The sequence below is a fragment of the Oncorhynchus nerka genome, linkage group LG28 (genome assembly GCF_034236695.1).
Source record: "Oncorhynchus nerka isolate Pitt River linkage group LG28, Oner_Uvic_2.0, whole genome shotgun sequence".
In the NCBI taxonomy this organism is placed as follows: domain Eukaryota; kingdom Metazoa; phylum Chordata; class Actinopteri; order Salmoniformes; family Salmonidae; genus Oncorhynchus; species Oncorhynchus nerka.
Genome location: NC_088423.1, coordinates 22,164,791 through 22,179,656, shown reverse-complemented (window position 1 = coordinate 22,179,656; position 14,866 = coordinate 22,164,791). Strand labels below are relative to the sequence as shown.

At 44.2% G+C, this 14,866-nt stretch overlaps 1 pseudogene; it reads right to left on the bottom strand.

Annotated features, from left to right (window-relative positions):
* Window positions 1-1,432: 1,432 nt before the first annotated feature.
* LOC115112657 (chromobox protein homolog 2-like) lies at window positions 1,433-7,367 on the bottom strand (annotated as a pseudogene).
* Between the last annotated feature and the right edge of the window lie 7,499 nt (window positions 7,368-14,866).

Here is a 14,866-nt window from a genome sequence, read left to right as displayed (position 1 = left end):
CTAGAGCGCGATGAGCCAAGTAATGCCCCCGCGGCCAAACCCTCCCTAACACGGACGACTCTGGGCCAATTGTGCGCCGCCCTATGCGACTCAAGGTCACGGCCGGGTTATGACACAGCCTGGGATCGAACTCGGGACTGCAGCGTGCTGAAGTGCGTAAAAACAGTCTGTCCTCGGTTGCAACACTCACTACCGAGTTCCAAACTGCCTCTGGAAGCAACGTGAACACAAGAACTGTTCGTCTAGAGCTTCAAGAAATGGATTTCCATGGCCGAGCATAAAGTAGGTATAAAGGTATAAAGCTCGCCGCCATTGGACTCTGGAGAAGTGGAAAGGCGTTCTCTGGGTGATGAATCACACTTCATCATATGGCAGTCAACGGATGAATCTGGGTTTGGCGGCTGTCAGGAGATCGCTACCTGCCCAAATGCAAAGCGCAAACTGTAAAATTTGATGGAGGAGGAATAATGGTTTGAGGCTGTTTTCCATGGTTCGGGCTAGGCCCCTTAGTTCCAGTGAAGGGAAATCATAACACTACACCATACAATGACATTCTCAACGATTCTGTGCTTCTAACTTTGTGGCAACAGTTGAGGAAAGCCCTTTCCTGTTTCAGCATGACAATGCCCCTGTGCACAAAGCGAGGTCAATACAGAAATGGTTTGTCGAGATCGGTGTGGAAGTACTTGACTGGGCTGCACAGAGCCCTGACCTCAACCCCATAGAACACCTTTGGAATTAATTGGAATGCCGACTGCGAGCCAGGCCTAATCACCCAACATCAGTGCCCGACCTCACGAATGCTCGTGGTTGAATGGAAGGAAGTCCCCGCAGCAATGTTCCAACATCTAGTAGAAAGCCTTCCCAGAAGAGTGGAGGCGGTTATAGCAGCAAAGGGGGTACAAACTCCATATTAATGCCCATGATTTTGGAATGAGATGTTCGACGAGCAGGTGTCCACATACACTAAATGACCGGAAGTATGTCTACTGCATGGGTACAATATAGTGTGCACTGGGAGATAAAGGTGTGTGGTGAGTACTATACAACAGTGACATCTACTGGTAGCTTTGTGAACGGTGCTTCCAAAGACTGGGGACCACCAACTTAGATGTGTATGACAGAAAAGCACCTACCAATCACGAAAACAACAACCAGTGGAGGCTGCTGAGGGGAGGACGGCTCATATAATGGCTAAAATAGAGTCAGTGGAATGGAAACCACGTGTTTGACACCATTCTTTGAAATCCATTCCAGCCATTATTATGAGCCGTTCCTCCCTCCATTCAGCAGCCTGCATTGACAACAACGTATCCAGTACAGACAGAAGACGGGTCACCCTTCAGAGCCTGGTTCTTCTTCAGGTTTCTTCCTAGGTTCCTGCCTTCTAGGGAGGTTCGCCGGGTATCTGTAAAGTACTTTGTGACAACTGTTGACGTAAAAAGGGCTTTATAAAACACATTTGATTGATTTAACCATAAAGAGCATTTTGGTATGGTTAAGCACCCACGTTTATAATACTCACGGTTTATTCCAATACCTTAGAAATGGCAGGAGGCACACAGGCTACGAGTTTCTGAAGCCATAACAAGCACCAGAGTTACAGATACATGTTAATATCAAGAGTAACAAATGTGCAAATATAAATGAAATGAAAACACTTCTCCACTCCTATGATGCTCTTAGTCAATGACTGAGCGTGATTGTATTCAAATGGTCTTCACCACAGGTAGGCAGATAGGACTAACACTGTTCAATAACTACCATTTTTAAATGCCTGCTTGAGATGAGTGGGTATGTTTCAGAGTTGGATATAGTTAGCTTAAAATATTGAAATAACATACTGTAGTGCAAGATAAATACTGACTGACAGGATAAAAAATAAAACAGATTTTTTTTAAATACGCAATTCACATTCATGACTCCTTTGGTGTCCAAAGACAAACAAAAATAAAAAAGTAAGATGGGATATGTCACCATTTACTGGCCAATATCTTGACAGTTCTTTGTAAATGCTGGCAAAGCTTCACAGACAGCTATGTCTTTGCAAAAGTCCTCAATTGGCAAGGGTCCAATACCAAAGGTCTCTTTCCTCTATCCCTTGTTGACTCCACTTCGAAGATCTAAATAGATATGTATGTAAAACTGGATATGTATGAGAAAAATATGCAGAAAAGTGAAAGACCTAGGCAAAGGGGTTGAGGGCAGAAATGGAACCAGGCCCAAGCCTCCCTGACTTATATCTAATATCCAATCCTTGAAAATCTTCAAGGGGGCAGTCAATGGGCTAAGGGACCAGGGATGGGTTTGGAATCAGGCCTATCGTTGTGTCGTACCTCATCCCTCCAGGTATAGGTTGTCATTAGGCACAGATCCAGGATAAGCTCAGTGAGTTTAACCTCCCTCCAGATTCTTACTTTAAAAGGGGACATTTCACTCATAAATAAAAGTGTCAGCTGTTTTCAGACCTCTAAAGTACTCTAATAAAACTACGTCACATGACATAAGTTGTGTAGATCCAGCTATCGTTGTTTTACCTTAACATCAGACTACTGTAGAAGCCTGAAAATGTCTGTCGAACTTTAATTTGAATGCGTAATGTCTCTTTAACCATTAGGAGGGGCAATGGCCAGTGTCTAGGGGCATCCTGTACATGTACACTACTGTTCAAAAGTTTGGGGTCCCTTAGAAATGTCCTTGTTTTTGAAAGAAAAGCTACTTTTTTGTCTATTAAAATAACACTCAAATTGATCAAAAATACAGTGTAGACATTGTTTATGTTGTAAATGGAACATGGAATACCTACATAGGCGTACAGAGGCCCATTATCAGCAACCATCCATCCTGTGTTCCAATGGCACGTTGTGTTAGCAAATCCAAGTTTATCATTTTAAAATGATATCATTTAGAAAACCATTTTACAATTATGTTAGCACAGCTGAAAACGGTTGTGCTGATTAAAAAGCAATAAAACTGGCCTTTAGACTAGTTGAGTATCTGGAGCATCAGCATTTGTGGGTTCGATTACAGACTCAACATCGCCTGAAACAAAGAGCTTTTGTTTAACGTACAACGCTGTGTACTACTCCCTTCACAGAACAGCGCAAACTGACTAACCAGTATAGAAAGAGGAGTGGGAGGCCCCAGTGCACAACTGAGCAAGAGGACAAGTACATTAGAGTTGTCTAGTTTGAGAAACAAGTCCTCAACTGGCAGCTTCCTTAAATAGTACCCGCAAAACACCTGTCTCAACGTCAACAGTGAAGAGGTGATCCCGGGATGCTGGCCTTCTAGGCAGAGTTGCAAAGAAAAGCCATATCTCAGACTGGCCAATAAAAATAAAAGATTAAGATGGGAAAAAGAACACGGACAGAGATATGGCTTTTTCTCTGCAACTCTGCCTAGAAGGCCAGCATCCCGGAGTCACCTCTTCACTGTTGACGTTGAGACTGGTGTTTTGCGGGTACTATTTAATGAAGCTGCCAGTTGAGGACTTGTGAGGCTTCTGTTTCTCAAACTAGACACTCTAATGCACTTGTCGTCTTGCTCACATTGTGCACCGGGGCCTCCCACTCTTCTTTCTATTCTGGTTAGAGCCAATTTGCCCTGTTCTGTGAAGGGGGTAGTACACAGCGTTGTACAAGATCTTCAGTTTTCAGGACAACAGTTTTCAGCTGTGCTAACATAATTGCAAAAGGGTTTTCAGGTGATCAATTAGCCTTTTAAAATGATAAACTTGGATTAGCTAACACAACGTGCCATTGGAACACAGGAGTGATGGTTGCTGATAGACATACGTAGATATTCCATTAAAAAAATCTGCCGTTTCCAGATACAATAGTCACTTACAACATTAACAATGTCTACACAGTATTTCTGATCAATTTGATGTTATTTTAATGTACAAAAAAAGTTGCTTTTCTTTCAAAAACAAGGACATTTCTAAGTGACCCCAAACTTTTGAACAGTAGTGTACATGGACAGGCTTTAGGGATTGCGGACGTTGAAGAACCCCACACTGGTTGGAGACTCCTTCACTGTTACTGTGACAAAGTTGGCGGTGACGTCCGTGACAAACACGTGTTCTAGAAGGCTAAGTGTCGGCCGCCAGTCCGTCTCAATTTCTGTCTCCATAGAGACCAGGCGGGGCCCGTTGTTGTTGGGATAAGGGGAGGAGTCAGGCTCTTCTGATTCGCTGCTGCTGGTGTCATCTGAGTCACCTGTGCTGAGCTCGTTAAGGGTCCGAGAGTTCTCGATGCTCCGGGAGTTCCGCTCGTTAAGGCTCTGTTCTGACCTCCTGTCCTCCTCTCTCGCCGCGCTTGATCCACCTCCCCCGGCCAACGACACACCTCCCTGTACACTCCCCCCTCTCTCCAGTCTTCCATTGCCGCTCCCTACACCCCTTGTCCCCTTGCTGTCCATCTCTCTCTCAGTCTCTGCACCTGTGGTCTTCCCTCTCTCACCCCTCTCCTCTCTGGCTTGTGGAATGCTTCCAGAGCGCACCATCCCTGCCCCTAACCCTCCGGACGCCAGGCTCTGGTCTAGCCCAGACGATGTGTGCATCTCTTTAATGATTCCTCCTGCTCCTTTTCCTGCCTGGCTGGCACCGCTTCTCAGGCTCGACCTTGAAACTGCAACTCCAGTGATGCCAGAGGTTCCGTATCCCTGGAGACCATTGCCGGGCGCCCGTTTGTTGACGCTCTGCAGGTTGAGAGCTCGGAGGCTGAGGGCCTGACTGATGCGATCTCTAGCTGAGGGAGGTGGAGAGGAGGAGGGCTTGGCTCCCTGCTGCTGAACCATCACCACCGCCTGACTTCCAGGGCCCTCCTGCTGCCTCCTCTGCCCAGCTGGGGAGCGTTGAGCTGGGCTACAAGTCGCCGGAGAGCCACCGAACCCACTGGAGGTCTTGGAGCTGTGGAGACCAAGTGATGTTGATGTAGACACCCCTGGTTTTACAGAGGACGCCACCTTAAGCCCTTCTGCTCGGCCACTGCTGTTGCCGGCGTCGGAGACAGAGAGGGAGCGCTTCAGATCTGACAATCCCTTACTGTGAGGTGGGGGAGGTCTGCTGAGAGAAGAAGAGGAGGATGGAGAGGAGGGGGTGATGGTCGACATGGAGCGACCCGACCATATGGAGTTCAGCAGCCCAGGTTTGGAGGCCCCTGCCTGGAAGAAAGCACCTCCAGCAGCCCGCTGGGGTGCCGTCTCATCTCTGGAGCCCCGGCTGGCGCTCAGGCTGGTGTAGGTGAAACTGGCCGGCTGTAGAGGCTTCTTCACCCCCCCTCGAGGTTCCTCTTTGGGGGGTTCACGGGGGGGCCTGAGGACCTGGTGGTGGCGAGAAAGAGGAGGGGGAGGCAGGGGCAGCCGGGTATTTGCCTGTCTCAAAGCCCTCAGCTCGGGAGCAGCGGTTTCCTCCCGCGCTTTTTCCGGACGGGCTCCTGATTGGCCACCACGATATGGGGCCTCGTCTGGAGGACAGGGTGGAGGTTGAGGCGCCGAGGACCTGGTTTGGCCTTCTTCCCGTGGTCTTCATCTTCTGAGGAAGAGGCGGAGGGAGAGGAGGACAGGCCGGATGAAGAGGCTGAGGAGGACCGGTCGGATTTGGTTTCAGTTGGCTCTGGTTCCTAAAGAAATTAGACAGAATGGTTTGTAATGTAACCATGCATTATGTGATGTCAGATTGTATCTTCATCATCCAAACAAACAAATGGATTCATGTTACTATTGTTGTTTGGAAATGTAATGAAAGCAATCATTGGGAAGAGATTATAATCAAGATGACAAAAGTAAGTCAATTTACTGCATTTGTTGTCACGACTACATCTTATACGATTGAATAGCAGCAACAGTGTGTTGATTACCAGAATTTTCCGTGGGCGCCCCCTTGGCCTCTTCCCTCTCTTACCGAACAGTAGCTCCCTCTCTTGTTCTCTGTAGACAGTACACACACATGGCATCAGAAACAGTTACTACCAATGTTCTGCTACTTTAAAAATACATCCTTCCTTACTTGGAGTCAATACTAATATAATAACTAAATAACCAGAAGCAAGGGTTGTATTTCAATTATTTCACCAATTTGGCTATGTCAGATATAAATGATAGCTTCAAGGATGGGAGGAAGGAAACAAAGGATGCATTTGATCTGGGCAACTATAATACACCATGGACAGTGCTCTACAATAAGTATGAATGAATATGTTCTGGTCAAACATCAACCAGTATGATATTAATAACACACCTCTTGTGGAAGGCAGCCATTAATCTGGGGTCCAGAATATTCTCTTCGGGCTCCCAACTGTTATGCCTGTAAAGAAAACCCCATATTAGAAAACCGTTTATTACAGAACAGTAGCTAGAGAGACATTGCAATTATAAATGTCACACCCATAAATCTCTGCCCATTTGTTTCTAGTCTGCTATCTCCTTTATCAGATGCAATGTCACACATAGGATGCTACTATCAAAAACAAACATAGGCCTAATTGACGTTGTATCTAAATAAAATATTAAGAACATTGTCTGAATAATGAAAATCTTGAGAGGGTAGCTGTTCAGGGCTAGCCTAAATGTAAATGGCTAAAACTTGAGCGTTTGCTCAACTATTTACATTCAGCCATATTATTGGTAAACGATCACGACGCAAGCACCGTGCATGAAAATAGTGGGCGTCACATATTCCGGTGCTCGAGTTCGCTACGGTAGTAGGAGGATGCCTGCTCACGTTACTAGATACCGGTTTGGCATCGTATCATCAGCTGCTCCGGCTTAAGAAAACAAAACAAGACTCCGAAACGGCTAACACCATCATTTTTCTTCCATGCATCCTGCAGTCTATCCAAAACCACATGCGACGGAAATAGTATCATATGAATGTAAATATAGCGTAGCTATGAGATAAATACGGGGTCGCAGGGGGATCATGGGCTACATTGTCATTGTTTAGCTCAGCCAGCTTCTTGCTAAATAGCTACTCACTTGGACGACCACCCTCTCCACTTCACCAAATACTCAAACTTCCCCTGCAAATGATAAGAGTGGGAAAGAGTTAAACAATTGTAAAGGGTCTAATGTTTCCATATTATGATAAAATACGTTATTTCATACCTTTCTTGGGCGTTTGTTGAGGATGCATTCGGCGTCAAATACCTGCCCTACAGTTACCCCCTCCATAGCTACAGCCCCTCTCCTTTTTTTTTAACGAGAAAAGCAGAACAGGGAGAAAAGATTGTCCTCCCGCGGCGTCCTTAGTTCTGCACGGTGCCTCAGCCTCTCATACGTCACTTTAAAAATGTTATTCCAGAGGGCATGACTGGCTACAAAATATTTGGGCATAAAGTCGTTTTAACTGCTTTATTAGTACATATGTTCCGGTATGCTAAATTCCATAAAAGGCTATTACTAAACAAATCTATAAATTGACAAAATATTATTTCAGCGATCACAGTTATTACATTTACATTTGAGTAATTTACAGTGCATTCGGAAGTATTCAGACCCCTTGAATTTTTACACATTTATTACGTTACAGCCTTATTCTAACATGGATTAAATCATTTTTTCCTCCTCATCAATCAACACATTACCCCATAATGACAAAGCAAAAAAAGTTTTTTAGAAATGTGTGCACATTTATTACAAATAAAAAATTCAGACCCTTTATTCAGTACTTTGTTGAAGCACCTTTGGCAGTGATTACAGCCTCGAGTCTTGATTGGTATGACACTACAAGCTTGGCACACCTGTATTTGGGTAGTTTCTCCCATTCTTCTCTGCAGATCCTCTCAAGCTATGTTAAGTTGGATGGGGAGGGTCGTTGCACAGCTATTTTAAAGTTTCTCCAGAGATGTTCACTCGGGTTCAAGTCCGGGCTCTGGCTGGGCCACTCAAGGACATTCAGAGACTTGTCCCGAAGCCACTCCTGGTCATCTTGGCTATGTGCTTAGGGTCGTTGTCCTGTTGAAAGGTGACCTTCTACCCATTCTGAGCTCTGAGAGTCCTTTAGGTGCCTTTTGGCAAACTCCAAGCGGGCTGTCAGGTGCCTTTTACTCAGGAGTGGCTTCCGTCTGGCCACTCTACAATAAAGTCCTGATTGATGGAGTGCTGCAGAGATGGTTGTCCTTCTGGAAAGTTATCCCATCTCCACAGAGGAACTCTGGAGCTGTGTCAGAGTGACCATCGGGTTCTTGGTCACCTCCCTGACCAAGTCCCTTCTCTCAAGATTGCTCAGTTTGGCCGTGCGGCCTGCTCTAGGAAGAGTCTTGGTGGTTCCAAACTTCTTCTATTTAAGAATGATGGAGGTCACTGTGTTCTTGGGGACCTTCAATGCTGCAGAAATAGTTTTGTCCCCTTCCCCAGATCTGTGCCTTGACACAATCCTGTTTTGGAGCTATACAGACAATTCCTTCGACCTCATGGCTTGGTTTTTGCTCTGACATGCAATGTCAACTGTGGGACCTTATATAGACAGGTGTGTGCCTTTCCAAATCATGTCCAATCAATTGAATTTACCACAGGTGGAATCCAATCAAATTGTAGAAACATCTCAATTATGATCAATGTAAACAGAATGCACCTGCGCTCAATTTCGAGTCTCATAGCAAAGGGTATGAATACTTATATTACTTATATGGTATCTTTTTTTATACATTTGCAAACATGTCTAACCTGTTTTCGCTTTGTCATTATGGGGTATTGTATGTAGATTGATGAGGATTTTTATTTATTTAATCAATTTTAGAATAAGGCTGTAATGTAACAAAATGTGAAAAAAGTCAAGGGGTCTGAATACTATCAGAATGCACTGTAGGGGCTTGTACATTATTTATAATGAGGGATACCTGCAGAAAATCGTATCTCTCTGAAATGAAAATGAATGGCCCTTACTTCAGTAAAATGTATTTTAACCTGACACACCCTGAAAGCTTGAAAAAAACAAATTCACCCTCCCCTCCACCCAAAATAATATTTAAAACAAATTGGATCGTAGAAAAAATGCCTACCATTTACCTTCACTCCTAGGACAGACCAGAGCATTAGATATGCAATATTAGACACTGTTATTTGTTTTGTAGGCATTACATGGCAAAGTAGACAGACGGTGGTGGATTCACAGACCACCTTGGACAAGGATGAAAATATATCCATTATAATAAAAGCACTGCATTAATCTATCATCTTATTTGCAGTAGGAGAAAAAAGTGTGTTGTAAACACATTTCATGCATGTCTGTCATTTTAGATGACTGGAGACAAGCAGAATATTTTTTTAATACCACAACAGAGCACATTGACTCGGCACCGGTACCCCTGTTTATACACTACCAGTCAAAAGTTTTAGAACACCTACTCATTCATGGTTTTTCATTTTATTTTTTACTATTTTCTACATTGTAGAATAATAATGATGACATCAAAGCTATGAAATAACACATATGGGATCATGTAGTAACCAAAAAAGTGTTAAACAAATCTAAATATATTTTATACTTGAGATTCTTCAAATACCCACCCTTTGTCTTGATGACAGCTTTGCACACTCTTGGCATTCTCTCAACCAGCTTCATGGGGTAGTCTCCTGGAATGCATTTCAATTCACAGGTGCGCCTTCTTAAAGTCAATTTGTGGAATTTCAAATCTAATATTATTTGTCACATACACATGGTTAGCAGATGTTAATGCGAGTGTAGCGAAATGCTTGTGCTTCTAGTTCTGACAATGCAGTAATAACTAACGAGTAATCTAACCTAACAATTTCACAACAGCTACCTTATACACACAAGTGTAAAGGGATGAAGAATATGTACATAAAGATATATGAATGAGTGATGGTACAAAACGGCATAGGCAAGATGCAGTAGGTGGTATAGAGTACAGTATATACATATGAGATGAGTAATGTAGGGTATGTAAACATTATATTTAAGTGTAATTGTTTAAAGTGGCTAGTGATGCATTTTAAACATATATGGCAGCAGCCACTCAATGTTAGTGGTGGCTGTTTAACAGTCTGATGGCCTTGAGATAGAAGCTGTTTTTCAGTCTCTCGGTCCCTGCTTTGATGCACCTGTACTGATCTCGCCTTCTGGATGATAGCGGGGTGAACAGGCAGTGGGCTCGGGTGGTTGTTTTCCTTGATGATCTTTATGGCCTTCCTGTGACATCAGGTGGTGTAGGTGTCCTGGAGGGCATGTAGTTTGCCCCCAGTGATGCATTGTGCAGACCTCACTACCCTCTGGAGAGCCTTACAGTTGTGGGCGGAGCAGCTGCCGTACCAGGCAGTGATACAGCCCGACAGGATGCTCTCGATTGTGCATCTGTAAAAGTTTGTGAGTGCTTTTGGTGACAAGCCAAATTTCTTCAGCCTCCTGAGGTTGAAGAGGTGCTGCTGCACCTTCTTCACCACGCTGTCTGTGTGGGTGGACCAATTCAGTTTGTCCGTGATGTGTACGCCGAGGAACTTACATTTTTCTACCCTCTCCACTACTGTCCCGTCGATGTGGATAGGGGGGTGCTCCCTCTGCTCTTTCCTGAAGTCCACAATCATCTCCTTTTTTTGTTGACATTGAGTGTGAGGTTATGGTCCTGACACCACACTCCGAGGGCCCTCACCTCCTCCCTGTAGGCCGTCTCGTCATTGTTGGTGATCAAGCCTACCACTGTAGTGTCGTCTGCAAACTTGATGATTGAGTTGAAGGCGTGTATGGCCACGCAGTCGTGGGTGAACAGGGAGTACAGGAGAGGGCTCAGAACGCACCCTTGTGGGGCCCCAGTGTTGAGGATCAGCGAGGTGGAGATGTTGTTACCTACCCTCACCACCTGGGTGCGGCCCGTCAGGAAGTCCAGTACCGAGTTGCACAGGGCGTGGTCGAGACCCAGGGTCTCGAGGTTGATGACGAGTTTGGAGGGTACTATGGTGTTAAATGCTGAGCTGTAGTCGATGAACAGCATTCTCACATAGGTATTCCTCTTGTCCAGATGGGTTAGGGCCGTGTGCAGTGTGGTTGCGTCGTCTGTGGACCTATTTGGGCGGTAAGCAAATTGGAGTGGGTCTAGGGTGTCAGGTAGGGTGGAGGTGATATGGTCCTTGACTAGTCTCTCAAAGCACTTCATGATGACGGAAGTGAGTGCTACGAGGAGATAGTCGTTTAGCTCAGTTTCCTTAGCTTTCTTGGGAACAGGAACAATGGTGGCCCACTTGAAGCATGTGGTAACAGCAGACTGGGATAAGGATTGATTGAATATGTCCGTAAACACACCAGCCAGCTGGTCTGCGCATGCTCTGAGGACGCGGCTGGGGATGCCGTCTGGGCCTGCAGCCTTGTGAGGGTTAACACGTTTAAATGTTTTACTCACGTCGGCTGCAGTGAAGGAGAGTCCCTCAGGTTTTGGTAGAGGGCCGTGTCAGTGGCACTGTATTGTCCTAAAAGCGAGCAAAGAAGTTGTTTAGTCTGTCTGGGAGCAAGACATCCTGGTCCGCGACGGGGCTGGTTTTCTATTTGTAGTCCGTGATTGACTGTAGACCCTGCCACACCTCTCGTGTCTGATCCGTGGAATTGCGACTCTACTTTGTCTCTATACTGACGCTTAGCTTGTTTTATTGCCTTGCGGAGGGAATAGCTACACTGTTTGTATTCGGTCATGTTTCCGGTCACCTTGCTCTGGTTAAAAGCAGTGGTTCGCGCTTTCAGTTTCGCGCAATCCACGGTTTCTGGTTTAGGAATGTTTTAATAGTTGCTGTGGGTACTGACATCACCAATGCACTTGCTTATGAACTCGCTCCCCGAATCAGCGTATTAGTCAATGTTGTTGTTTGACGCAATGCGGAACATATCCCAATCCACGTTATCGTTGATTAAATGTATTTTCTTCTTAATGCATTTGAGCCAATCAGTTGTGTTGTGACAAGGTAGGGGGGTATACAGAATATAGCCCTATTTGGTAAAATACCAAGTCCATATTATAGCAAGAACAGCTCAAATAAGCAAAGAGAAATTACAGTCCATCATTAGTTTAACACGTGAAGGTCAGTCAATACAGAACATTTCAAGAGCTTTGAAAGTTTATTCAAGTGCAGTTGCAAAAACCATCAAGCGCTATGATGAAACTGGCTCTCATGAGGACCGCCACAGGAACAGAAGATCCAGACTTACCTCTGCTGCAGAGGAGTTACCAGCCTCAGAAATTGCAGCCCAAATAAATGCTTCACAGAGTTCAAGTAAGACACATATCAATATCAACTGTTCAGAGGAGACTGCAAATCAGGCCTTCAGGGTCAAATTGCTGCAAAGAAACCAATGCTAAAAGGACACCAATAAGATGAAGAGACTTGCCTGGGCCAAGAAACACGAGCAATGGACATTAGACCAGTGGAAATGGGTCCTTTGGTCTGGAGTCCAAATTGGAGATTTTTGGTTCCATTTGCCGTGTCTTAGTGAGACGCGGTGTGGGTGAACGGATGATCTCCGTATGTGTATTTCCCACTGTAAAGCATGGAGGTGGTGGTGTTATGGTGTGGGGGTGCTTGTTGGTTACACTGTCTGTGATTTATTTAGAGTTCAAGGCACACTTAACCAGCATGGCTACTACATCATTCTGCAGTGATATGCCATCCCATCTGGTTTGCACTTGGTGGGACTATAATTTGTTTTTCAAAACGACAATGACCCAACACACCTCCAGGTTGTGTAAGGGCTATTTGATCAAGAAGGAGAGTGATGGAGTGCTGCATCAGATGACCTGGTCTCCACAATCCCCTGACCTCAACCAAATTGAGATGGTTTGGGCTGAGTCAGACCGCAGAGTGAAGGAAAAAGCAGCCAACAATGTGGTAACTCTTTCAAGACTGTTGGAAAAGCATTGCAGGTGAAGCTGGTTGAGAGAATACCAAGAGTGTGCAAAGCTGTCAATGCTACTTTGAAGAATCTCAAATATAAAATATATTGTTTAACCTTTTTTTGGTTACTACATGATTGAATATGTGTTATGTCATAGTTTTGATGTCTTCAGTATTATTCTACAATGTAGTATAAATAAAGAAGAACCATGTTAAAATGTTATGGGATGCATGTTCTCCATTGTTTATGATGATAGGCTACTCTGGTAGGCCTACATTATGATCAAATAGCCACAGTAACCTACATGGCCACTGTTAAAACTAATTTAAAGCGGGTATAGCCTCCGTGTTCACAGTAAATGCGCGCTGGAAGTTGCACTGAATTTCTACAACTTTCAAGTTTGCACTCAGCAGATCTGAAATTTGCTCAGTGCTGAAAATAATTAGAGGGAACCTGGTTGAGCAGCAGTCTCATCGGTAGGCCTACAGACCCCTCCCATCGTAATCCATGTTCCATTATGCACTCGTTCAGAATACGGAATATTTCATCTGCAGTTGAGGCAACTCTGAAAAAATGTATTCTTCATATATGTAGCGATTATATACAAGAAGTAGGCATTTGAAATGTCAGTCGGCTCATCTAATTGGATTACAAAAAAACAATTTGTTGTGCAGGCTCTGCCTAAAACCTGCATGTGATTCAATATCATCTGCCAAATACTGGATTCTACATATGACACTGTCATTGGAAAGTGGGATTTCACTGATCTTTGTAGCAGTAGTTGGGCCTAAAACCTTTTGGCAAGCATCCACGCCTGAGGGCATGACCAACTTAAAAAAAATGAGAGTATGAATCTTTCAGTAAACTCTCGTCTGTGAAATTATTGTGCAGCATTTTTGTTTGGTCGGTCATCTCTGGTATGTCCTTGAAATGTGGATGCTTTGTTTCTAAATGTCTGTGCATTTTAGAATTTGATGGATTCATAGTGTAATGTTTTATACAGTCAAAAGTCTCTCAGCCTATGCAAATGAGTTGCTCTATGTTAGGATGCGGAAGGCATATTGAGGGAGAGTTTTTGGGAAGGCTTGGTGTGAACTGTCTATTCATTCAAATAAAATACAATTTCATTATTCCATGGGAAATCAGTGTCCTAGACTGTTTACGCTAGTCAACAAACAACATGCGAGTTTTGTTGGCCTTACAGGTTCGTTACAAATTGGTGACAGCGGTGGGATCAGCACGTCAACTAGCTAACATCAACTCGCAAGCTTGGCTAACTTTAGCTGGTTAGCTGCGTGGGAAAATGGAGGGAGAAGTCGAACAACCCGGGAACATCAATTAACAACCACCGACTGACCGACAGCTGGTGGTGGATCACAGGGGAAAGCAGGCGAATGCATTGTTTGGATTGAACAAATTGAGTTAGCAGCGCAAGTGAATGGATGGCCCGCGGTAGATCGTTTGAATTTTCTCAGGCTGTTGCTGAGGGGAAATGCTTGGAGATTTTGTTGTACTTTACCTCAAGATTCAAAGAAGGATTACAACAGCGTGAAAGTGGCTTTGCAGAGGCATTTTGAGCCACCGGAACATGCTGACAGAAATCGTGCATGGGCAAAGCTTCAAAGGTTTATCCAGATTATTAAATGGAACACTAGTCACTTTAATAATGCCACTTTAAGAATGCTTACATATCTCGCATTACTTATCTCATATGTATATACTGTGTATCTTTCACTATCTATTCTATACTATCTATTGCATCTTAGCCGCTCTGTCACTGCTCATCCATATTTTATATATATATTGTCATCCCATTCCTTTACTAGATTGTGTGTATTAGGTTTTGTTGTGGAATTGTTAGATATTAACTGTTAGATACTGCTGCACTGTCGGATCAAGAAGCATAAGCATTTCGCTAAACATCTACTAACCATGTGTATGTGACCAATAACATTTGATTTTGGCATGTTGGAGACAATTTCAGAGTTCCAAAAGAGATGTTCGAGTCATTGTGTGAGAGCGTTGCACAGT